Source organism: Bufo gargarizans, chromosome 1 (genome assembly GCF_014858855.1).
Source record: "Bufo gargarizans isolate SCDJY-AF-19 chromosome 1, ASM1485885v1, whole genome shotgun sequence".
NCBI classification, from domain to species: Eukaryota; Metazoa; Chordata; class Amphibia; order Anura; family Bufonidae; genus Bufo; species Bufo gargarizans.
Window position 1 is genome coordinate 355,563,811 of NC_058080.1, and position 26,711 is coordinate 355,590,521.

Sequence of the window (26,711 nt, forward strand, 5' to 3'; positions counted from 1 at the left end):
CACCTCCTGGACAGCATCCATTTTAGATTCATTCGGAAGCTGCATTCTTAGTGAAAGGAGGGGCAGTGTAGCTGCTGCTGAATTAATAGGGAAATCGATAGCTAGGCAAGTGCATTCAGTGTCCACTACAGTCCTGAAAGACTCATCTGATCTCTGCTATAAGGACAGCACCCCAAAAAGCCCATTTTTAGGGCTAGAACATCTGTCTGCTTTTTTTTTTTTTTTTTTTCTGTGTAATCTAATTGCAGTTGCCTGCCAGCGTGTGTGTCAGGCTCATAGCGTATACTGTGCCCACTTGCCCAGTGCCACCACTCATATCTGGTGTCACAGTAGAAAAAAACTTTTTGACTGTAATATAATAGCAGTCAGTGGCCTGCACGCATGTGTGTTTCAGGCCCTGCAAGCGCATAGTGTCACCAGCGCAACTCATATCTGGTGTCATCACAGTAGATTACATAAAAATAAAAAATAAAAATTTTGACTGTGAAATAATAGCAGTCAGTTGCCTGCACGCGTTTGTGTTTCAGGCCCTGCAAGCGCATAGTGTCACCAGCGCAACTCATATCTGGTGTCATCACAGTAGATTACATTAAAAAAATATATATTTTTGACGTAACTCTGCAGCAAATTCTTCTGCTGTGCGTCGACCTTGTTGGAGGTGTTCCAGTTGAGTCTTAGCAGTTTGAGTACGATCTGGGTCGTCATACAAAACCTCCATAGCATGAAAGAAGGCCTCTACTCAGTCAAATGCGGGACCCCCTGTCTGGAGGTTAAAAGCCCAGAGTTGCGGGTCCTTCCTAAATAGAGACATCACTATGCCGATTCTTTGTTTGGTATTACCCGATGATACAGGGCGCAGTTCAAAGTTCAAGCGGCAGGAGTCACGGAAGTTGAGAAACTCCTGCCTATTACCTGAAAAAACCTCAGGTAGGGGTATCTTGGGTTCCACTAGGCGTTCTGCTGAAGTCGGGTCAGGCAAACCCTGGCCTCCCTGGAGGAGGATTTTAAGCTCGTCCCCGACTGTTGCCAGTTGTGCATGGATCTTATTAATATTCACAGCAGAGATGTTTATCCTGTGTTGGACCAAGAGATTCACTGCTCCGGTCAATTCCACTAGCTGCTGTTGGATACGATCCATAATAACTGGAAGTTGGGGCTCACTGTTCTGTAATGCTGCAAAACCCCAAGCAACCAGGCAGAGATCTGAACAAACGTGGATTTATTGAAAACACAGCAGTAAAGTCCAAGCCAGAAATCATACAGAAATAACATAGTTCAAATAATAACCTCTGTGGGAAAACGTCAGATAAAAGCCAGACCAGGCTAAAGTTCATACAGAAGAGTCTGTGAAACCAAATATCTAAGGATGAGACGGTGAAGTATCCAAGGTCCGATCCGAGGCCACACACGGTGCAACTGTAGAGCAGAGACGAGGTTTCCAGAGGCATTCACTAGATGGAGACACACAGAGTTCATGCATGGAACAAACTTAGTGAATCTGAACCACCATACTCCCAGGTTGTAGAGACAACAGTGAGCACTGATCAGCCAGGGAGATCACCTTTTAAACACCTGCTCCCCTCCGGCACCCATGTGGAAGCCCCACCGTATTTGCCTGCAAGGGAACCAAAACCGCAGACTCCATTATAAGTATATTGGGACACAAAGGGAATGTAACTTTTTGTTCACAAAGACAGACATTACTTTTGTATGGGGATATTCCTGCTGTATGAGTGCATAAAGTGGAACATATCTGGAACTATTTTGGGGAGCACAAACAGGGATATAACTGCTGGGGGTGCTGGAAAAGACAGGAGCCAAATCTTTCTGTGTGTTATATCCTCTGCATAGAGGAAGTCTTCATGGTGGTCTAGGCTGGAGGGTTAAGAAAAGGAAAAGTGAACATTCTAATTTGTAAGGACATCACCTGTAAGTCACTGAGTATAGCCGCAGACCTCTTGTGCAGAATTGATATCTACCATGTTCATTGTATTGTAGTAATTTGGGTCATAATACAGTAGTGTGAATTCAGTGTCAGTATAAAGGTATGCAGTCACTATGTGCTGGTTATTTGTGTTCATGGTCAGATGGTATTATGTGGCCAGTGTTAGGATTTTAGTTACACCACCGGTCAACATTAGTCATGCAACATGAGCAGAAATGACTCTGTGCTGCTTTGTATATGAATCCTATAGAGGTTTTTTAGGAATCCTTCAAACAAAACACCCCTTCTTCACAATGGATTTGATTAGATCATATATATCCTTTTATTATCACATTCTCTGTATGGCTTGCAAAGAACCTTAGCTTGTTTTACTAATGGCATCACCTGATCCATATAGAGACAGAGTGACGCATGATGGAGTGCTCTTCATTTCCTTGTGAAACTCATCATGTAGTCCCTAGGTCTTGGAATTTTCCTTGCACTTCATTTAGTTATCTAGGACAAAACCTATTATGACCTGATTTATACAGTAAACTAGATCAAGAAGAAAGGTTTTATGAAGAGACCATGACTTTTATTATACAACAGGATGAATATGCAACTCCTTTTTCTCTTACTGTGATATATTTTTACTGCATTCTTGATTGACCACATTTAATTTTAAAGCTAGATTAGCGAAACAAGTTTAAATGAATCAGATTAGTTATGAATTTCACAAAAACTTGTTTAATTGGTTTTGAACGAATAGAGTAAAAATGGCCTCCAGTGCCATTTTACTTTGAATATTGGTGTCGAAAACCAAGAGGGAGTAGGAAGGATGTTATAAAACTTGGGGGAATGGGGGCGATTGCCCAGATTGGCTCAGATGCTGTCAGACAGCCTGATCAGCCAACAAGGGGCAGGATTTGGTAAGGTCCTTTGCTGATCATCTGATATCATAGAACACCATTCTGTGTTCAGCTTATGATCTGGAAGGGTGTTATGTGGCATTGTCTGACAAATCTATCACAGACACAAGCCACTAATGTAATGTGATAAGGTGATAATAGGGGATATAATTGGGTAGGTTTTAGGGAATTGGATCAGGGAAAGCATTGGTAAAAGCTTTGCTGCATTAAGAAAAATCCCTTGCAAGAAAAGATTATTTTTTTTTTAAGTATATGAACAGATAGAAAGCATTTTTTTTTACTCAAGTTGCTATAGTTCATATGCTTAATGCCAGTACCCCAATAGCAATCTGCTGCAAACTCTGAGCAATTGAACATATTTTTCTTCTAAAAACCATTTCAGTGCACCATACCTTTATTTTTAAACACATTGCATTTTACTGCAATAATGCCATTAATATACCCATGTTACTAAATGTTTCATATTACTGCAAGATAACGTTCAGCTATAGCAAAAGCATTTTACGGCAATAATGCTATTGTTATACACGTGATGTACACATAGTTCAAAGACATTTCACTGCAAACATTGCATTGTTATACCGATGTTAGCGAACACATTACTGCATCAGACCATGTAGTTCAAAGACATTTTAAATCAAATCAAAATTAGCTTTTTTGTTATACCCATGTTATTGAATGCATAGTGCAAAGATATTTTACTACAAACATTGCATTGTTATACCTGTGTTAGTGTATGCTAAAGATTAGCGAAGTTTTGAAAAATTTGATTCTGCAGCTTCATCAAAGTTTGACAAGAAATTCGATTTGTTACAAATTAATTTATCACGGATTGCTATAAATCAGATATACCCAGGCCAATCTGCCTAAAAGCAATGTTTTCAAATCTGGCAAAAAAACTGATTTCAGATGGAACTGGAAGATATGTCAATGCAATGACATGCATCCTCCATTGACATGTAGGTTAAATAAAACAGAAATGTTTGTTTCTGATTTAAAGAACAGGCAGGCGAACCCATTGGATGGAAGGCTGAAAACCAGTGAAACGCTGGCGTAAAACCAGCCAAAGGCATATTCTTCCAACTTGGTGGCCCAATCTTAGTGTGAAGGCTTGGAAGAGGGTGGCAGCAGTGACAGTAGTGGTCCCATGACAGAGTGGAGATGGTGACCAGGGGTGTAGCTAGGCTTTCCTGTACCCAGGGCAAGGATTCAGGATCGTGTAACATCCCCCCCCCCCCACCTTCCCCGTGCCACTCAAATTTACATACACAGAGGAAAAAGTTAAGCAGCTTTTACACTAAGCCACTCTTCTAACTCAATGTATAACTATACTCACTCAGTCCCACTTACCTGATAAAATCTATCATACGATACATGGTGGTACCAATACACCTTGCGATAAATTAAATAACCAACTGGTCCTACCTCATCTAGGGTGTCGCTGGCGTGTCGGAGTGATGTCCACTGGATCTGGAACAAGGTCCCTGTGGTGATAGAGAAAAAGAATAGAAAGGTATGGTGACTTCCCCTGTGAAATCCCCATCAGGGGGCTCTGTACTGGCCTGTAAGACAGCGCCATCCCAGTGTATAAATGGGTAATCTAGGGAATTTCCCCTTAGTGCCACCACACAGTACTAATACCCATATTGAGCCCCCTCACAGTAGTTATGCCCACCTTGTGACCCCTTCACAGTAGTTATGCCCACCTTGTAGCCCCTTTACAGTAGTTATGCTCATCTTTGTGCCCCTTCACAATAGTTATGCCCATTTGTGTGTCCCTTCACAGTAGTTATTCCCACCTTCTAGCCTCTTCACAATAGTTATGCCCACCTTTATGCCCCCTCACAGTAGTTATGCCCACCTTGTGGCCCCTCAAAGTAGTTATGCCCACCGTGGTACCCTCTCATAGTAGTTATGCCCACTTTTGCGCCCCTTCACACTAGTTAGGTCTTTCTTGTGGCCCCTCACTCTATTTATGCTCACCTTTGTCCCCTCTCATAGCAGTTATTCCCACCTTTGTGCCCCCTCACAGTAGTTATGCTCCTTCACAGTGGTTATGTTCTCCCTGAGCCCCTCTTTTGGCCCCTAGTGCCTTCTGTAACTCCATGAAAAAATGATGATTGCCACATCCAGTAGCACAATGCGCTCCCACACACACATCACACTGCTGGCTGTGCAAGAGGTTGATTCCTGAGCTTTCAGCGATTCTACTACACAGCCAGCAGTGTGATGTGTGGCCTGCAGGGGAACATTGGGGGTTTGCTGAACGGTGAAGCAGGGAGCGGAAGGCTTTCTGCTTTACCATGTAAAGGAACTGCCATTGGGTGTGCCCCCCAACCTAGAGTCTGTGCTCTAGGCATGTGCCCTGCCTGTCTCCCCTCGCTATGCCCTAGAGGATGTCAGCGGCAGTAACAGTGACAATAGTGGCCCCCTGACAGAGTGGGGATTTGGGGCAACAGTAGTGGCTTACAGCACAAGATGATGGCAGATCACAGTAGTAACAGAACTGAACAAAAGCAGTGTAATAGCAAGGCACAGTGGCATGCATATCCTTTTAAAAATTTAACATGTACACTGAGCAAAAATATAAACGCAACACTTTCGGTTTTGCTCCCATTTTGTATGAGCTGAACTCAAAGATCTGAAACATTTTTCTACATACACAAAAGACCCATTACTCTGAAATATTGTTCATAAATCTGTCTAAATCTGTGTTAGTGAGCACTTCTCCTTTGCCAAGATAATCCTTCCTACCTCACAGGTGTAGCATATCAAGGTGCTTATTAGACGGCATGAATATTGCAGAGGTGTGCTTTAGACTTCCCACAATAAAAGACCACTCTGAAATGTGCAGTTTGATCACACACCACAATGCCACAGATGTTGCAACGTTTGAGGGAGCGTGCAATTGGCATGCTGTCTGCAGAAATGTCTACCAGAACTGTTGCCCGTGCAATGAATGTTCATTTCTCTACCATAAGCCATCTCCAAAGGTGTTTAAAGGGAGTCTGTCACCACATTTGAGCATATTAGACTGCTCAAATAGCGTTACATGTGCCACCGAGAACTTAAAAACGGTACCTTTGTTGTATCTAATGGAGTTTTCTTTCAGCCAAAAATGAACTTTTAAGATTCTGTAAATGCGCCCTCTCAAGTGCCCAGGGCGGCGTCTCAATCGTCCAAGCCCCAGGCAGCACCTCCTCAACGGCTCATAACCCTGCCCTCCGTGTGCCTCTGCACGCCCGTTTACTCTCCTCCTCTCCTTTTCCACTGCGGCTGCGCGGTCAAATTCGTAGCGGGCGGTACCTGCCTCATCTGCTGTTTGCCTACAGGGAAGTACCGCAAGAGTCCACCGGGTTCTCCCCGTTTGAACTCCTGTATGGCAGAAACGTCCGAGGGCCACTACAGCTGATGCGAGAGACGTGGGAAGGCAAAGGTGATCCCACGGATGTCTCTGTAGTGGATTACGTCCTGAAGTTCAGAGACAAAATGGAGTCACTCTCTGCCATGGTAACGGAGAATCTGGCCCAGGCCCAGGCCAAACAGAAACTATGGTACGACCGCACCGCGGGAGACTGGGCATTTGAAACTGGAGACAAGGTCTATGCCCTTCTCCCCATACGGCACAATAAGTTACAGGCGGCATCGGAGGGGCCATACACCATAGAGAAGCGTTTAAACCCCCTGACATACTTGGTGAACATGGGGGGTAGAAAACAGAAGGCCTTTGACATTAACATGCTGAAGGCTCACCACGATAGAACCCAGTATGTACTCCCAGTGTGCAGCCGGTTAGAACAGGGCGAGACAGACCCTCTGGTAGATCTGCTGGCTGACACCCGGGAGACGGACGGGGACATAAATGTCAACCCGCAGCTCTCCCCATCCCAGAGAGAGCAGTTACAGGAGGTGTTAGGTCGGTACCACCGGACCTTCTCAGGTATCCCGGGACGGACCAATCTGGTCGCTCAACGGTTAGATACCGGAGCACATCCCCCCATCAAGCAATCCACCTATCGCGTCTCTCCGGAGGTGCAGGCGGACATGCAGCGTGAGGTGGGGGAAATGCTAGAACTGGGGGTCGTTCAGCGGTCCTGTAGTCCATGGGCGGCACCCGTCGTCTTGGTACCCAAGAAAGACAAGACAACGCGGTTCTGCGTGGACTACCGGAAGTTGAATGCTGTAACCACTACGGACGCCTACCCCATGCCTCGCATCGATGAGATGCTAGATAAGCTGGCGGCTGCCAGCTATCTATCAATCATGGATCTGAGTCGGGGGTACTGGCAGATCCCTCTTGCCCCGGACGCGCGGCAGAAGTCGGCCTTTATCACTCCCTTCGGGCTCTTCGAATTTACGACGATGCCCTTTGGAATGAAAAATGCGCCTGCCACGTTCCAGCGGGCTATGAATGACCTGCTGGAGGAAATGCAACCGTTCGCTGCAGCATATTTGGATGATATTGCGGTGTTTAGCCCCACCTGGGAAGAACACCTCAAACATCTGTCCCAGGTACTGCAACGGCTGGCTGCAGCCAATTTGACAGTTAAGTCAAGTAAGTGTCAGATCGGCATGACGGAAGTCCAGTATTTAGGGCACCGAGTGGGAGGGAACACCCTGAAACCGGACACGGGAAAGGTTGACGCCATCTTAGCGTGGCCTTGGCCTATCACCAAGCGACAGGTTCAGGCATTCCTGGGGACCGTGGGCTACTATAGGAAGTTTGTACCGGCCTATAGTGCCATCGCGAAGCCCCTGACGGATGCCACTGGTAAGAAGCACCCGAAACTGGTTACGTGGACCCCTGAGTGTGAGAACGCCTTCCGGGCCTTGAAGCAGGCGCTAGCTAGCGCCCCTGTGCTTCAAGCCCCAGATTTCAGCCGTCGGTTCATAGTGCAAACCGACGCATCAGATTACGGTCTCTGCGCTGTCTTAAGCCAGGTGGATGGAAAAGGGGACGAGCACCGTCTTCTGTACCTGAGCCGGAAACTTCTTCCCCGAGAAGTCTCCTACTCAACTACAGAAAAGGAGTGTCTGGCGATTGTGTGGGCCCTGCAGAAGCTTCACGGATGATCCGCGAGAATAATGAACTGTCCTCCTAATATTATCAATATTACTCTGCCTTATTGATCAGTAGGTCTATTAAACAGTAATTATTTCCCTAGGCCCCAGAACCTACAATTTGATTATTCAGAGCGTCTCCTTCTGTCCTTCTGTTGTACCCAGAGAACAACATAGTCCTTTTGTTCAAGTCAGTCAATAGATGCCCAGCAGATAACGCAATTACAGCTGGCTTCCTCAGGTTGACAAAAGAACTTCCCTGTCTGCAGAGATATCACAGCTAGGTGTGAAGACTGCACCTGGGGGGGAGACATTTGGTGTCGTTGCCATAAGGGGTCTGTAAGCTAGCTTGCTGCAGACAGGCCGGCACCAAGGTTTCCCAGACTGCAACATGAATCTGAGATATGATTTTTACCTTTTTAAGAGAGATGCATCTTACGGACGTAAAAATTACATCATCGTGTCACTCAGAATTCACTGGACGTTTACATAGGACAAACATAACTCTAAGATGTACCCAGGTAAAGTTATGGTGTTACCCCATCATAGAACCAGTTATAATAGTAATATTTGGTATCCCTGAACTCCATATTTTGTGGGGAATGTGAATATGTGCTTGTTACTTGTGTACAGCGGAGACATCCCACGATATGGCACATGCCATATTTCAGAACTGACATTCACCTCAGGAATACAGCCTGCCCAGCAGGCGGACTCTCAGTTCCCCACCTTGATTCTGAGACCCTTTATAACAAAGACCTAGAATCTGCTAAAGGAGTTCTCCACTTTTAACACCTAAAGAGGGCCTCAGCCAGAGAACCTGTGGGCTGTAGGCATATTACACTGGACAAAGGCTTCTTGGACTTTATCCCTGCAACGGACTATTTCACCAACGGACATCTTTTCTGCGGAAACTAAGTATTTTCTTTCTTTTCTCCCTTTTGTTTATTGGACTATACTTTCCTTGATTATTGTGTTATAATTACTGTGCATCGTGATAATTTGTATTGTATATAGATATATAATAAATGACCTCCAAGTCATTTCTCTAGCCATATGCCTGTTTTCAAACACTGCAAAAACTTACCCTAGCCTCTCCGAAGGGAAAGCTACTCGGTTGTGTTATCTAGATAGTGGGTTCCTTGCTCCCATAAATTGCAAGGTTGTGGCAGTTAAACTACCCTGTGTGTGGTTCCGGTCCAGTTCGTCACGCGCTTACTTGCGGTCGGTCGGCGGTCCACTCCCTGCGCCTTCAGCCTATCGACTGTACGGACTCAAGTTAGACTGTCGGTGTGCTGAAGGTGGCTGGGAGGCCTGTTTGCGGATTGACCACTAGGGGCGCTGTGACGGTTTCGTGACGTATTGTGGCCGCGGCGGTCGCAGTTCGTCACAACGATATATATGTTCATTGTGTGTCCTTATATGTTCTTTCACCCACTATCTTCTTTAGGGGGCAATGTGTTAGGAGGTCTTAGGCTCCATTCACACGTCCGCAAAATGGGTCCGCATCCTTTCCGCAGTTTTGCGGAAAGGGTGCGGACCCATTCATTCTCTATGGGGACGGAATGTGCTGTCCGCATCCACATTTGCGAATCCGCACTTCCGCATCCGTGCTTCCGTTTCCGCAAAAAAATAGAACATGTCCTATTCTTGTCCGCAATTGCGGACAAGAACAGGCATATTCTATTATGTCGGCAATGTGCGGTCCGCAAAATGCGGAATGCACATTGCCGCTTTCCGTGTTTTGCGGATCCGTGTCTCCGTGTATCCGCAAAACACATTGCGGACGTGTGAATGGAGCCTAAGGGTCTTTTTAGGGAGAGCCAGGATAGGTACGGGACCACAGGCCATCCACCATCAGGGTGTTACTGTGGGTTGAGGTAATAGCAAGGGTTCCCATAGGGTTAGTGGGGTCCCTCGCGGTTGTCCTCTCCCTTATTCTGTCTTTCCCTACCTATTATTTTTTGTATATGTTTGTCCGTATTATAGTCGTCTTCACAGGTGGATCAAATATTATTATTTATTAAAAATTAAGAATAAAAGTTATGTTTTATTTATGCTTACTGTGATCCGGTTTTTCAATACTGCATGAATTCAGAATTATAAAAATGTATATCCTCAGTGAGGTGTAAGGTATTTAGTTTTTTTTAAAATACAAGAAGCCTTTATGCCTCATTTCTAAGGAGACTGTTGCAGTGTTCAAGGAGCACAATATCAAACGACATTATGACAGCAAACACAAGATAACTTATGACCATATGTTGGTGTGTGCCGTGAACAGAAAATTGCCAAATTGCGTGAAGAAGTTGATGGATTGACAAAAATGTTCAATAAAAAGAGAAAAGAAAATGAATCAGCCGTTCGTGCAAGTTTTTGGGTGGCTCATATATTGAGTAAGAAAGCCAAACCATTTTCTGAAGGTGAATGTGTGAAAAGGTGCATTTTGGCTGAAGTGGAAGAATTATGCCCAGAAAAAAAGAGTGTAATTGAAGCTGTTAGCCTGTCACAAATGACAATAACGAGACGAGTTTTTGAGTGATCGCGGAACATACATACACACATATATATACAGTGCGCATATATATATATATATATATATATCCTTTTTATATATATTTTATATATTTATATAATATTATATATAATGTTGCTATCTAGGGAAGGGAAAGAGACTCTAGTGAGAAAAGAAATACATGTTTCTGAGGTAGGTTGGGAAGTCGAGGGATCCTTCTTCACATTATATAAGTGGGAATAAAAATTAGAAAATTAGTTAGCGATCATCTGTGGATTTACAATGTTTTTTTTTCTTTGAGTATATAATAAATAGAGAATACAAGTCTTGGCTGCCCTAACTTTAATTTTGTTGACAAGAAATTTGCTATTTTTATTTCCTGATCCTGAGCTGTAAATTATGGATTTCCTTTGATGTAATTCGTAATTGTGCTGCATAAGGATATACAACTCGTAACGCAAGAGGGCTAATGCATTGGAGTCTATGACAGAAGTGATCTGATGATCACTTGTTCAAATTCCCAAGGGGAATGTTTAAAAGGGTTAAAAAAATGTTTAAAAAATAAACAAAATGTAAAAAATTCAAATCACCCCCTTTCCCTATAATAAAAATAAACAATAAAGTATAAAGATTATAGGCATTTATGCATCCCAAAACACCCATACTATTAAAATATAAAAATATTTTGTCTATACAGTTAAGAGCATAACTGAAAAAAAATTAAAATGGCCGATTCAACATTTCTTTTTATTGATTTCGTCACACCTCCGAAAAAAATTGAATGAAAAGTGATCAGTCATACACATTCCAAAATGGTATCAGTCAAAACTACAGATCGCTGCACAAAAATGAGTCCCCAGACAAGTCCATAGACGTAAATATAAAAAAGTTATGGGGGTAGAATATGGTGATGCAAAGAAAAAACTATTTTTTCCAAACTGTATAACTGTGGTATTGATGTAATTGTAATCCAAAAAATGAAGGGCACAGATCATTTTTACTGCACAGGGAATGCAATAAAAACAAAACCCATAAAACTGTGTCAGAATTGCATTTTTTCTAAATCCAGCATATTTGGATTTTTTTTTCCAGCTTTGCACTAAATCATATGAAAAATTAAATAATGCCATTAGAAAGTGTCCCTCAAATAACAAGCCTCCCTACCGCTATGTGGAGGGAAGGCAGGAAGTGAATGAAAACGAAAAACTGAAAATGGCCCAGTCCTTAAAGGGTTAAAGAAAAATAAGCATTCTTTGTTATATGATGAATTTGCTTTATTAATAAATATAATTCCTAGTATAAATTTTTCATTTTTTTGGAAGCAAACCACATTTTCAGTAAATACATTATTTATCTAGCCTTAAAAAATAGCATACTTTTGCCATTGGCATTGTACATTTTCCGTACTTGCTTTGAAAATATGCCAGCAACTGGAAGCTCTAGAGGTTATTCTTCTCATACAGAATCATTTTAAATAGAAAGCTCCCTCTTGATGTTAAAAGCTTTCTCCAGAAATGTCAGGAGAATTGTATTGTTTATCCTACAGACTTCATTCGATGACATTGGGAGAAGCTTTCGTGTTTGAAGATCATCAACTGTTTTGCACACAAATTGTGATATCTGCAATTCCCAGAAAGTGATGCCTATTATAATTATTTTTGGTCTCACTGTGGAAAAAACCTTAGCTATAACATAACCTCAGGAAGAGTTTTATAAAGCATAGCCAAAATGGCCACATGACTACTTCAGTAGAAGCACTGAAACAACTTGCAGTGAGTCCTTGAGGAGTCAAAGAGGAGGATGGGAGTGGTATAGCTCTGACTATAGGATGTGTCAGTGTTTTTTCCTCAGGGTATTGCTTCCTAGGGCAATGAGAGGAGGGTGCACCCTATCTTCCCCTGGGGCACTCCCTCCTGCCTGATGGTAGTTTGTGGTGCTCTTGATGTTAGTAGTTATATGGGCGCCTGGCAGGTGGTGTAGTAGTGCAGTGGTCTGCGAATGGTGTTGTAGGAATTAGAAAACCAGGGCAAAGGTAGAATAATAAACTTCATTTTACTGTAGTGCAAAATAGGAGACAAACAATAACCTGTACGCAGTGCAAATCTTTTTCCCAGATGGCGAGGAATGAAGGCTTGTAAAGTGGCAGATAATAGGACTCTTTGTGTGCTATCTCACTAAAAACTGCAGGATTTAGAGGCACAACTGGCTAGGACGTGGTTGACTGTGACAGGTTGTCTTAATTGTAATCCCTCACAAGCAGCAAAGTTTGGTTGCCTTTTATCCCAAAAAGAGGATCTAGCACTGCCATATTCATAAAACCAGAATCTTTATTTCATATCAGGATACAAAGGCAGGTAAAGCGTTTATGCGTTTCAGGTTATACTAGCCCTTATGTCAAAACAAGAAGTTCTGCCTCACCATGTTAAATTGCCTGGCAGTGTAAGTTTGTAAACAAAAAAGACATTGCCCTTCGCTATAGAGCAGGGCAAGGGAGAGCATTGGGGGTTTGAGTAGGGAAAGAAGGAGATATGTCCAGGTTCAGCTCAGAGTAGGAGCACATACACTTGCTCCTTCAGCCTCACTTTTTAGACTAGACTCCCTTCTAGACAGGAATTTGGACCAGCCCACTCCTACTAAGAGAGGGGGAACAGGACGGTTAACCCTGTCTTTGCCAACCACATACCAGGTCATGCTGGGTGTACATAACAATACAGTACATAACATAACACTACAAACCATTAGCTGATACCCCCTGTAACGGGATACTGCAAATTCAGCAGACAAAAAGTTTATCCACTCTAGTGTATTCATGCAAAGTGCATCCCCTGCCCCTCAGGGTGGTGTTTGACAGGCTGCTGTGTTTGCACAAAATGTTGCTTTTGTAAATTTTAGAAAAAATGATTTAACTCCTTAAGGACACGGCCATATTTCACCTTAAGGACCAGGCCATTTTTGGCAAATCTGACCAGTGTCACTTTATCCAGGCCATTCTGAGATTGTTTTTAGTGACATATTGTACTTCATGACACTGGTAAAATGGAGTAAAAAAACAAAACAATTTTTTAAATAAAAAAATACAAAATTTGCCATAAATTTGGAAAAATTAGCAAATTTCCAAGTTTCAATTTCTCTACTTCTATAATACATAGTAATACCTCCAAACATATTTATTACTTTACATTCCCCATATGTCTCCTTCATGTTTGTATCATTTTGGAAATTACATTTTATTTTTTGGGGATGTTACAAGGCTTAGAAGTTTAGAAGCAAATCTTGAAATTTTTCAGGAATTTTCAAAAACCCACTTTTCAAGGACTAGTTCAGATCGGAAGTCACTTTGTGAGGCTTACATAATAGAAACCATTCAAAAATGACCCCATTTTAGAAACTACACCCCACAAGGTATTCAAAACTGATTTTACAAACTTTTTTAACCCTTTAGGTGTTCCACAAGAATTAATGGAAAATAGAGATACAATTGAAAAATTTCACTTTTTTGGCAGATTTTCAATTTTAATGATTTTTTTTCCAGTTACAAAGCCAAACCAAACTCAATATTCATAGCTCTGATTCTGTAGTTTATAGAAACACCCCATATGTGGTCGTAAACTGCTGTACGGGCACACGGCAGGGCGTAGAAGGAAAGGAATGCCATACGGTTTTTGGAAGGCAGATTTTGCTGGACTGGTTTTTTGACACCATGTCCCATTTGAAGCCCCCCTGATGCACCCCTAGAGTAGAAACTCCAAAAAAGTAACCCCATTTGAGAAACTACAGGATAGGGTGACAGTTTTCTTGGTACTATTTTAGGGTACATATGATTTTTGGTTGCTCTATATTACACTTTTTGTGAGGCAAGGTAACAAGAAATAGCTGTTTTGGCACCTTTTTATTTTTTGTTATTTACAAAATTTATCTGACAGGTTAGATCATGTGGTATTTTTATAGACCAGGTTGTCACGGACGCGGCGATACCTAATATGTATACTTTTTATTTATCTATGTAAGTTTTGCATAATAATTTCATTTTTGAAACAAAAAAAAACATGTTTTAGTGTTTCCATAGTCTAAGAGCCATAGTTTTTTTCAGTTTTTGGGCGATTATATTGGGTAGGGTATGAAATTTGCGGGATTTGATGACGGTTTGATTGGCACTATTTTGGGGTGCGTATGACTTTTTGATCGCTTGCTATTACACTTTTTGTGATGTAAGGTGACAAAAAATGGTTTATTTAGCACAGTTTTTATTTTTTACGGTGTTCATCTGAGGGGTTGGGTCATGTGATAATTTTATAGAGCGGGTTGATACGGACGCAGCGATACCTAATATGTATACATTTTTTTTAATGTAAGTTTTACACAAAAACAGCTTTTTTAAAACAAAAAAATTATGTTTTAGTGTCTCCATATTCTGAGCCATAGTTTTTTTATTTTTTAGGCGATTGTCTCAGGTAGGGGCTAATTTTTTGCGGGATGAGGTGACAGTTAGATTGGTACTATTTTGGTGGGCGTTCGCCTTTTTGATCGCTTGCTGTTGTACTTTTTGTTATGTAGGGTGACAAATTGTTTTTTTAGCACAGTTTTTATTTTTTACGGTGTTTATCTGAGGGGTTAGGTCATGTGATATGTTTAAAGAGCCGGTCGATATGGACGCGTCGATACCCAATATGTAAACAAAGTTTTACTTTATTTGGGGAAAATTACGTTTTTGTTTATTTTTACTTGAAACTTTAAATTTTTTGGGGGGGAAACTAAATTTTTTGTCCCACTTTGGATCTTTTGGGGGTCTAAGCCTTTAAAATGCATTCCAATACTTCTGTATTGGAATGCATTGGCTGTATGAGTAATACTGTGTGTATTACACATACAGCTTTCGCCCTGTGAGATCCAGGGGGCTGGATCTCACAGGCTCATCACCGGAAGGCAGCGCAGATGCCTAAGGAAGGCATCGCACTGCCTTCCATGCCATCGGGTCCCCCCTACAGCCCCACGGCGACCCGATGGCACCGCCGCAACATGAAAAGCCGCAAACCGCAGGTCTGAATTGACGTGCGGTTTGCGGCGATCGCCGGCATGGGGGGCAGGTTACAGGACCCCTCGCGCATTTAGCCAAGGTGATCGGAAATACACAGGGCGTACAGGTACGCCCTGTGTCCTTAAGTACCAGGACATCAGGGTGTACCTGTACGCCCCATGTCCTAAAGAGGTTAAACGTCCAAAGAATCTTTTAACTGGTTTTACAATAACCAAAAGAAGCCCTACTTACCTGTTCAGGGCAAATTATACTCTGGGCCCAAACCCCACATCATCACTATAAGTCTATAATAGACCCTATTTGTCAGGTGACTGGCTCCAAATGTTTTTTTTTTCTCATGGACTTTTTGTAGTTGGGTTGGCCTTGTTGTTAACATTTTGTATGGTGCAAGGCAGGACAAGTAGGTGCAGTGGATGGTGTATGATGCTGGAGTAAGTAACCAGGCCAATTGTAGAAAATAAAAGTTTCTGTAAATCCGATAGAAAAACATGATTCCAAACAATTTGTCAATGCAGATCTTCCCAAATGGCAATATATGCATTTGATCAAGGAAGATAATTGTTGTACTTGACCTCTTTCTCCCTCTGCAGAATGTAAGGCTGACAATGTTAGTCTTGCAATGGTGGGTGTAATTTCCAACTGAGGAATACAGGGCTTAGGATATGGTTGGCCAGACTCCATCCAGAATGTTTTTTTCACAATATTCCTCTCATTGCAGTAAAGTCTATCACCCTTACCCCCTTAGTGACCACCCATACATGTTTTTACGGCTGTCACTAAGGGGCCTTAGGCTGGGCCGCCGCGTTTTTAGGGCTGCCCTGTCTAAGCGCTGCACGGATCCCCCGTGCAGCAGGGAGCACGGACCCGGCTCTCACATGAGAGCCCGGACCCTGCTCTAACAGCCCGGACCAGCAGGAGTGCCGATCCAGGCTGTTTAACCCTTTGCATGCCGGGCGCAATGGCGCCCGCTGCATGTAAAGTGGTGACAGAGGGAGCGGACTCCCTCTGTCTCCCATCAGCACCCCGAAAATAAGATTGCGGAGTGCTGATGTGTTCGGAAGCTTACCTTGCTTCCGATCAGGGCCCCAAGCCTGTCTGTAGTTATCTCCAGCATGCTGTGCCTCTCTGGCGCAGCCTGCTGGTCAAGGTTTGTATAGCATTGCTATTGAAATGTAATGCCATATAGAGATAATGCATTACATTTTAAAAGCAATCAAAATACTGTATATTATAGTCCCCTTGTGGGACTTTTAAGTAGTACATTTTTTTTAAAAAAAATACACATTTATTAAATAAAAAAAATTCCATAAAATAAAAAAATATGCTTTTTTTTCATTGAAAATACGCTTTTCAATGAAAAAAATAGCAAAAAGAAAATATCCCCCATATGTTTGGTATTGCCGCGTCCGTAACGACCCGGACTACATAAATATTACATAAATTATCCCCTATGGTGAACGCCGTAAAAAATAAAAATAAAAAAGACAGAATTTCTAATTTATTCTTAGTTTCCACCGAAAAAAACGTAATAACAAGCAATCAAAAAGCGCCATTTACTCCAAAATGATACCAATGAAAAATACAAGTTGTCCCTCAAAAATAAAGCCCTCGCACAACTCCATATAAAAAAAAAAGTTATGGGTCTTGAGAAGTGGCAATGCAAAATCATTTTTTGGGTTAATAAAAGGGGTTTTATTGGGAAAAAAAGTAGTAAAACGTAAAAAAAAATATAACTATTTAGTATCACTGTAATCGTACTGACCCAGAGAATAAAGATATTATGTTATTTGTACCGAAAAATGAACGCCGTAAAATTTATAATGTAAAAACGCAGTGGCAGTATTGCTATTTTCCCCCATCTCCCTCCCAGAAAGAGTTAAAGGGGTTGTCCCACTTTGCTGTTTCAATCTTACCAGCAGTAAATGTCCTGATAACTTCCTGGTTCTCAGGCAGTTGAGTGAAGGCCACGCCTCCTCATGACTCACCCTCAGAGCTCAGTCCGTGCTCGTTCATGTGGATGAGTCATCCACATGGAGCCTGCAGAGTATGTAAAGCCCATCCCCCTGCTGGGGAATCACTCAGTGACCACTGACCAATGCTAGTGAACTAATGGAGTAACTTGTGGCTGTCCTGCATTCTAATACACTTACACATAAAACCTGTGTTACAAACCCATTCTGTGCAGCAAAAACAATAAATCACTACAGCCCAAATGCATGTTAGCTAGTAGCCATATGATCTGTGCTAGATATAGATAGATATATTCACTGACTTATTACCCAGCTTTCCCGATGTCTGATATTATAACTGACTTATTACCCAGCTTTCCCGGTATCAGATATTATCACTGACTTATTACCCAGCTTTCCCGGTGTACAATATTATCACTGACTTATTACCCAGCTTTCCCAGTGTACAATATTATCACTGACTTATTACCCAGCTTTCCTGGTGTACAATAATATTACAGACTTATTACCCAGCTTTCCCGGTATCAGATATTATCACTGACTTATTACCCAGCTTTCCCGGTGTACAATAATATTACAGACTTATTACCCAGCTTTCCCGGTGTACAATATTATCACTGACTTATTACCCAGCTTTCCCGGTGAACAATATTATCACTGACTTATTACCCAGCTTTCCCGGTATCAGATATTATCACTGACTTATTACCCAGCTTTCCCGGTATCAGATATTATCACTGACTTATTACCCAGCTTTCCCGGTGTACAATATTATCACTGACTTATTACCCAGCTTTCCCGGTGTACAATATTATCACTGACTTATTACCCAGCTTTCCCGGTAAAGCTGGGTAATAAGTCAGTGATAATATCTGATACCGGGAAAGCTGGGTAATAAGTCAGTGATAATATTGTACACCGGGAAAGCTGGGTAATAAGTCAGTGATAATATCTGATACCGGGAAAGCTGGGTAATAAGTCAGTGATAATATCTGATACGGGGAAAGCTGGGTAATAAGTCAGTGATAATATCAGACATCGGGAAAGCTGGGTAATAAGTCAGTGATAATATCTGATACCGGGAAAGCTGGGTAATAAGTCAGTGATAATATCTGATACGGGGAAAGCTGGGTAATAAGTCAGTGATAATATCTGATACCGGGAAAGCTGGGTAATAAGTCTTATAGACCTATTACCCAGCTTTCCCGGTCTCTGATATTATCACTGACCTATTACCCAGCTTATATGGGGGGGGGGGGGGCATCTGTGGAGGGCACTTATGGGGTGGGGGCATCTGTGGAGGACACTTATGGGGTGGGGGGGCATCTGTGGAGGGCACTTATGGGGTGGGGGGGCATCTGTGGAGGGCACTTATGGGGTGGGGGGGCATCTGTGGAGTGCACTTATGGGGTGGGGGGGCATCTGTGGAGGGCACTTATGGGGTGGGGGGGGCATCTGTGAAGGGCACTTATGGGGTGGGGGCATCTGTGGAGTGCACTTATGGGGTGGGGGCATCTGTGGAGTGCATTTATGGGGTGGGGGCATCTGTGGATGGCACTTATGGGGTGGGGGGGCATCTGTGGAGGGCACTTATGGGGTGGGGGGGGGGGCATCTGTGGATTGCTGCCTGGACTCCTTCTGGGCGTCCTCGGTTGCTATGACGCCGTGCGCTCCCTCATGCTGCCGGAAAACAGTAATACACTGCTATGATCTGTAAGATGTATCACTGTATTCCGGTGGCATGAGGGAGCGCACGGCGTCATAGCAACCGAGGACGCCGTGTGCTCCGGCGCCCAGAAGGAGTCGGCCCGTGACTAATGGGGCCCAGGGGAGCATATCAATCACTAACCTCTGCCACCGTGATCTTCCAGGGCCCTCCTCCCTCCTCTAGAATCTGCAGGACAGCAGCGTAGCAGGCAGACAGTCTCTCTCCCCGGCACTATCTCCAGCATGCAGGACACGCCTCCCCAGCTTGTAAAACAGCCATGCGTGCGCGTTCTCGAGCGGCCGGCTGGGGAGAAGGTAGGACATTGTGCGCAGGCGCGGCACATACAAGCCCCGCAAGTATCCGGCCGTATCCATGGGATACAGGTAGACAACAGAGGCGCAGATGAAGGCATTTTTTAGGAGAACCGTGCAAGTTAGGAAATGGAAGTTATTTAGAAGATTATTCAAGGACACTTGGGGAAACTGATTAACAGCAATTAATGAAATGGGACAACCCCTTTAATAAAAGTTAATCAGAAAGTTATGTGTACCCAAAAATGGTGCCATTAGAAACTACAACTTGTCCCATAAAAAACAAGCCCTCATAAAGCTATATAGACGAAAAAATAAAAAAGTTATAGCTCTTGGAACGAGACCATGAAAAAAGGAAGAAAAACGCCTGGTCATAAAGGCCCAAACAGGCTTGGTCACTAAGGTGTTAAAGGGGTTGTCCGGGTTCAGAGCTGAACCCGGACATACCCTTATTTTCATCCAGGCAGCCCCCTTGAGGCTAGCATCGGAGTATCTCATGCTCTGGTGCGCTCCCGTGCCCTGCGCTAAATCGCGCAGGGCAGAGGCTTTTTTGTTTTCAATAACACAGTGACGTCACCGGCTCTGAGGGGCGGGCTTTAGCTCTGCCATAGGCGTTTTACTGGCTAGGGCAGAGTTAAATCCCGCCCATCAGTGCCGGTGACGTCACCGGGGTTCCTGTCAGCCCCATGGAGAGCCCCGGTACGGCACTGGAACTCCTAAAAATGCCTTTGCCCTGTACAATTTAGCGCAGGGCAAAGGAGAGCATCGGAGCATGAACTGCTCCAATGCTCATGTCAGGGGGGCTGCTGGGGTGAAAATGGAGGGATGTCCGGGTTCAGCTCTGAACCCGGACAACCCCTTTAAACAACAAATACCTTAGTAACTGAATCCAATGCTCGGTCATGTCAATTCTGGACATTCTTTATTTTTTGCTTTCCCTTTTCCTGAATTACAGTAAAGTAGTGATGGCTTGCTTGATGCAAATATCTTCAGACACAGTGATTCTCTGAAACTTTGGCCTAGTATTCCAGGGAGTAAGCACATGTAACCACCTATCACTTCCTCTGCTAACTCTAGACTCACTAGACTGAGCTAGTGATGGACCCAAGTCCCACACCTAACTTCCTGCATGGGCATGAGTCAGGATGATTAACTTTGGCCATGTGTATATTACAAGGCATTAACAGATGAGATAGTATTTAATAACATTACATGGCATTAAATAACAGGAATAGTTTTCAATATACCTTGGTCGGGGGTTCTTTACTACCCATCCATCAACAATATTAAATAGCTGATATGTAAATGCTGGTGAGTGGGAATTGTCTAATACTAAACACCAACAAAACAGTAGCACATCGGGCTGGAGGCTAAAGGTCAGACAAGGACAAATGTAAACATGAGACAACTTGGCTTTATTACACTTAAGCCTCATTCACACGTCAGTGATTGTGAGCCAAAACCAGGATTGGAGCCTCCACAGACATAAGGTATAAGGGAAAGATCTGCTTGTGTTCTGTGTTTAGAGATGCACCTGGTTTGGGCTCAAAATCACTGAAGGAAATCACTGACCAAACACTGACATGTGAATGAGGCATTAGGCTGAACTTGGAACGCCATTCAGATTACTATCCGCAAAACATGTTGAACATATGCATGGCATCCAGGTGCATCTATATTTTTTTGACCCATTCACTTGAATGAGAGTCTTGGATGAAAAACAGACAAGAATGAGGCATGGTGTACTATTTTAACCTTAGGCCTCATGCACACGACCGTTTTTGTGTTCCGTTCCGCAAAATGGGGTTCCGTTGTTCTGTGATCCGTTTCTGTTTCTGTTTCCGTGTGTCTTCCTTGATTTTTGGAGGACTACCAGACATAAAGGAAAGTAAAAAAAAAGTCTAAGGCAGGTTTGCCATGCAAATGATAGGGAAAAAAAACGGGCGCGGACGCAGATGACAATCTTGTGTGCCTCTGCGTTTTTTAGCGGTCCCATTGATTTTTCCCCGAAAATAATAGGACAGGTTTTATTTTTTGGTCGGACTGGAACCACGGATCATGGACGCGGATGGCAAGCGGTGCATTAGCCGAGTTTTCAACAGACCCATTGACTGTCATTGGGTCCGCAGAAAATCACGAAAAAATGCACAACGGACACGGAATAAAACAACGGTCGTGTACATGAGGCCTTAAGGTGTGCTTTTAAACCACAACATGCTCTAAATCTGGAGTTTTGGCATTTTTTCCCCCCCGTTGTCTGGTCATATTTGTTCCACAAATGTCCAACTCTTTTTTGAGTTTCTGTTTTTTGAGTTTCTGTTTGCCAAAAAAAGTCTGTGTGACAGGACCCTAAACAACCATCTTTCTGCATGACAGCAGGATTGTGATCACAAGGTTGATTCACAACTAGAGATTAATAAATCGATTTTAGATTAATCGAATGTATGACTTCCCCAAAACATTGAATTTCAGCAAATACTGTGTGATATTTATAGGTGAAGTTTTGCCACGGCCCAGTATTTAAATTAAACCATTCTCGTTTTGGATCAGAGGATAAAAATCTGCCCTTCCCTGATCGCACAGCAGAAGTCACACTTCTTATTGAACAGTCCATGTGAACCATTCATATGGAGATGAGCAGGGGTGCACAAAGATCTCAAAGGGCCCCATAGCAAAACTGAGTATGGGCTCCCCTACCCCTGAGTTTCCCAGTATATACCCTATGCATCAATCTCTCCCAGGTATTGCAGAATGCAAAGTACAACACTCCAGATTTCTGAATTTGTTATATATATTTTTTTAATATTAAGCTGAAGAAACTTTAATTCAAAATAAATTGTGATGAAAAAAAGTCACACATGGCCTCACCAGTTTATTGGACTGTAGAACAGATACTTGACAAATGCAGCGCTCATTCAGAACAGCATATTTCTCGGTATATTTATATCCGACTACTAGCAGAAATACACTGATAATTCCATTGCTGACGCTCTTTCTCGTTTCCAGTGGGATCGTTTTCGCAGCTTGGTTCCGAGCGCGGATGTGACGGGTCTGCTGTGTCCTCAGTGGCTCTGGAGCATGGCCTTGGGGTCTCGTTAGATCTGATTCAACGGTCTATGAGTAGCAGTACGTGGTCGGCTTATTCTTCTGTGTGGTCGCAGTGGGAACGTTTAATGGAGCAGGTGGGGGGATGCAATGGGGTGGAGGATTTTCACTCATTGCTTGTTTATTTTTTGGGAATGTCGTTTAGCGATGGTCTGTCTTTCTCTGTTGCTGCTAAGAGGGTGGCGGCTGTGGCTTTTTGGTTGCGAATGAGGGGTTTGGCCGATGTGTCCCGGAGTTTTTTGGTGCGACAAGCTTTGAAGGGGTATCGTCGCAGCGTGGTGAGGAAGGATTCCCGTCGTCCGGTTTCTTTTCAGGTTCTGCAGTTGTTGTGGGATCGGGCGGGGAGTGTGTGCAAGTCGTGGTATGAGGTGTGTTTGTTTAGCGCAGCCTTTTCCTTGGCTTTCTTTGGGGCCTTTCGGGTTTCTGAGCTGGTGGCTGCTAGTCGGGTGCGTGGGGGTGGCTTGTTGCGGGAGGATGTGAGTGTTTGGGAAGGGGGTTTGCGGTGTGTTTTGTGTAGGTCCAAAACGGACCAGGTGGGAAGGGGGTGTGCATTGTGTTGCGGCCTCTGCCGGGTTCGGTGGTGTGCCCAGTTCGCTGTTTAGAGGATTTTCTGGTGCTTCAGCCGAGTGGGGGGGGATGTGCATTTGGATGGCCGGCTTTGTCACGCTATCAGTTTGTGGCGGTTTTCCGGAAGTGTTTGACAGTGGCGGGTTATGTGGCGAATGAGTTCGAGTCGCATTCTTTTCGCATTGGCGCGGCGACGGAGGTCGCCAGATGGGGTTTGAGTGAGGATGGCATTATGCGGATTGGCCGGTGGGAGTCTGCGTGTTTTCGTTCGTATATTCGTCCACACATGAAATTGGTGTGTGGGGGGGGGAGCTCGGTCTGTCGGTGAATCGTTAATTGCATGTTTGGGTCACTGTTTCTTTTGTTTGTTTGCAGGGTCACGTTCTTGTTTGGCGTGGATTTTCGGTCAGTCTTATGTATACTGGGGAGCGTTGAGAGCAGATGTGCGGAGGAGCGGTCGGCAGTTAGGTTTTCAGCCGGATGAGTTGCAGGTCCGGTGGATCGGTTTGCGGGGTATGTTGTGGGGGAGCGTGTTACCTGAATTCCATGCTTAGGTGTCCGCCGCTCGAGGGATGTCATCCGGGACATCAAATTGGATCTGTTGCGTCTAGTTCCCGGATTTGTTGGTTGTGTGGTCGGAGGTGGTGGCGAGGAGTTTGTGGCGTTTTGCGAGGTTGGTAGACCGCATCAACAAGGCTCGGGCGAAGTTGAACAAGGTGGTGGGGCGCTTCGTACGTCGGCAGGGCGGTTTTGTGGTTCGCCACAGGGAGTTGGAGGCGGCTTTGCCTCAATTCCTCAGGTTTGATGGGGTGCATCTTAATGAGATTGGCATGGACTTGTGGGCGCTGGGGCTTCAGGAGGGTTTGGAGTCAGCGTTCAGGTTGTGGCAGGACGTCCATAGGTGAGGTGTCTCCTACGTGCGTCGGTGGCAGGTTAACGGGGGGTCCTGGAAGGCAATACTATTTTTAGTAGGTGCATGACACGTTGGAACATGCATCTATGTGGTTCGGTAAGCTGAAAGCTGGAGGCTCCTGTTGGGCTAAAAGGCCTACAGGGGTAGAGGAATATATGGATTTTGGAGGATTTGGTGCCCTTGGGTCGGCGAGTGCGGCCGAGGGTAAGGATGAAGATGTGTGGAGTGAAGATCGCAGCTTGCTAGGGTTGCCTTCTAGGATCCTTCCGCAGAAATAAATGTTATTACATTGTATTTATAGGTTTGTATTTATTTGTTGATATTTATTAATGTATGATTTAAAATGATTTTAGAATATTAGTGCTGTTTAATAAACGGCTGCTATGGCCTTTCCACCAAGAATTACGGATTACGTGTTTTAATGGGATGGGGTGTAAATGGTGGGTGGTGTGAAGGGTCTGAGAATATCTTACCTCCTTAAGTGATTAGGCAGGTGCATAAATGTGGGCACCACAAAAAGAAATGAAATCAATATTTAGTAGATCCTCCTTTTGCAGAAATTACAGCCTCTAAATGCTTCCTGTAGGTTCCAATGAGAGTCTGGATTCTGGTTGAAGGTATTTTGGACCATTCCTCTTTACAAAACATCTTTAGTTCATTCAGGTTTGATGGCTTCCAAGCATGGACAGCTCTCTTTAAGTCACACCACAGGTTTTCAATTATATTCAGGTATGGGGACTGAGATGGCCATTGCAGAACGTTGTACTTGTTCCTCTGCATAAATGCCTTAGTGGATTTTGAGCAGTGTTTAGGGTCGTTGTCTTGTTGAAAGATCCAGCCCCGGCGCAACTTCAGCTTTGTCACTGATTCCTGGACATTGGTCTCCAGAAGCTGCTGATACTGAGTGGAATCCATGCGTCCCTCAACTTTGACAAGATTTCCAGTCCCTGCACTAGCCCCACAGCCCCACAGCCCCACAGCATGATGGAACCACTGCCATTTTTTCTGTAGGTAGCAGATGTTTTTCTTGGAATGCTGTGTTCTTTTTCCTCCATGCATAATGCCCCTTGTTATGGCCAAATAACTCAATTTTAGTTTCATCAGTCCACAGCACCTTATTCCAAAATGAAGCTGGCTTGTCCAAATGTGCTTTAGCCCACCTCAAGCTGCACTTTTTGTGCTGTGGGCGGAGAAAAGGCGTCCTCTGCATCACTCTCGCATACAGCATCTCCTTGTATAAAGTGCGCAGAATGGTTGAACGATGCACAGTGACTCCATCTGCAGCAAGATGATGTTGTAGGTCTTTGGTGCTCGTCTGTGGCTTGACTCTGACTGTTCTCACCATTCGTCGCTTCTGTCTATCCGAGATTCTTCTTGGTCTGCCACTTCGAGCCTTAACTTGAACTGAGCCTGTGGTCTTCTATTTCATCAATATGTTCCTAACTGTGGAAACAGACAGCTTAAATCTCTGAGACAGCTTTCTGTATCCTTCCCCTAAACCATGATGGTGAACAATCTTTGTCTTCAGGTCATTTGAGAGTTGTTTTGAGACCCCCATGTTGCTACTCTTCAGAGAAAATTAAAAGAGGAGGGAAACTTACAATTGACCCCCTTAAAAACTCTTTCTCATAATTGGATTCACCTGTGTATGTAGGTCAGGGGTCACTGAGCTTACCAAGCCAATTTGAGTTCCAATAATTAGTTCTAAAGGTTTTGGTATCAATAAAATGTCAACAGTGACCAAATTTGTGCACCTGCCTAATTTTGTTTAAACAATTATAGCACACTTTCTGTAAATCCAATTAACTTCATTTCACTTCTCAAATATCACGATTTTTTATCGTATCAACCAATGATTTATACAGGAAAATCATTATGATTAACAAGGTTGCCCAAACTTTCGCATTCCACTTTATCTCACACTGATGAGGCAAAGGCCGCAAATTAAGTTTTTTGCCCAAAATGGGTGTTTTTTTTAATAACAGAATATTATTGCAGTATTTCTAGCTTATATCTCACACAAATAATAGAAAAGAACACCAGTGTCTAATGCGTGTATCTCACACTGACAGATGAAGAATAGGCCCCTGATTGTCACCGCAAGTTCTGTGAGAAGGTCTGGCAGACGTTCTTCTCTACCTCTTGCATGGCGTTCTTTGTTTTGGTTTCACTTTGTCATCTCCTTTCCTTCTCCCAGGTGTCACCTATTTAGACTAATTGTCTCCCTTTATATTCCCTCCCATATTGCCTCACTTTGCGGTTTATACTACTTCCTGGATGAGGTGTTCACTGCTGGAGGCTGCTGCTGCTGTTTTCTCAGATAAGTCTTTTTCCTTTATTTGTGTTTCCTTGCTGGCTTGATTCTAGGTGACCCTGACTCCGTCCGTATTAAGTGCAGGGAGCCGGTGGTCGTGTCCCCTCACTATTATAGGGTTTTCAGGTGTCACACAGTATTAGGTACGTGGGCATGCAATCGTCTATCATAGAGACCCTTGCATGGGCATAGCAGTCAGGGAGAGCTCTAGGGGTTTTACAGGGCTCACCCATATGCTCCTTAGTTTGGGATCAAGCCAGTCGGATGTTTATTTATAAGTTCCAGCTTTCTGCAATATCATCCGTGACATTATAAATCACCATAACCGTCTTAAGCATGGATCCAGTTTCAGCCTTGATTGA

General features: G+C 43.7%; 1 long non-coding RNA gene across 1 annotated transcript; it reads right to left on the bottom strand.

Moving 5' to 3' along the window:
- Nucleotides 1-497: 497 nt before the first annotated feature.
- On the bottom strand, nucleotides 498-19,481 carry LOC122929562. The gene is made up of 3 exons (XR_006387979.1): nucleotides 19,281-19,481; nucleotides 4,279-4,337; nucleotides 498-1,615 (listed from the first exon to the last, which is right to left on the bottom strand). It is a non-coding gene; the product is annotated as an uncharacterized LOC122929562 (long non-coding RNA).
- Nucleotides 19,482-26,711: the final 7,230 nt, after the last annotated feature.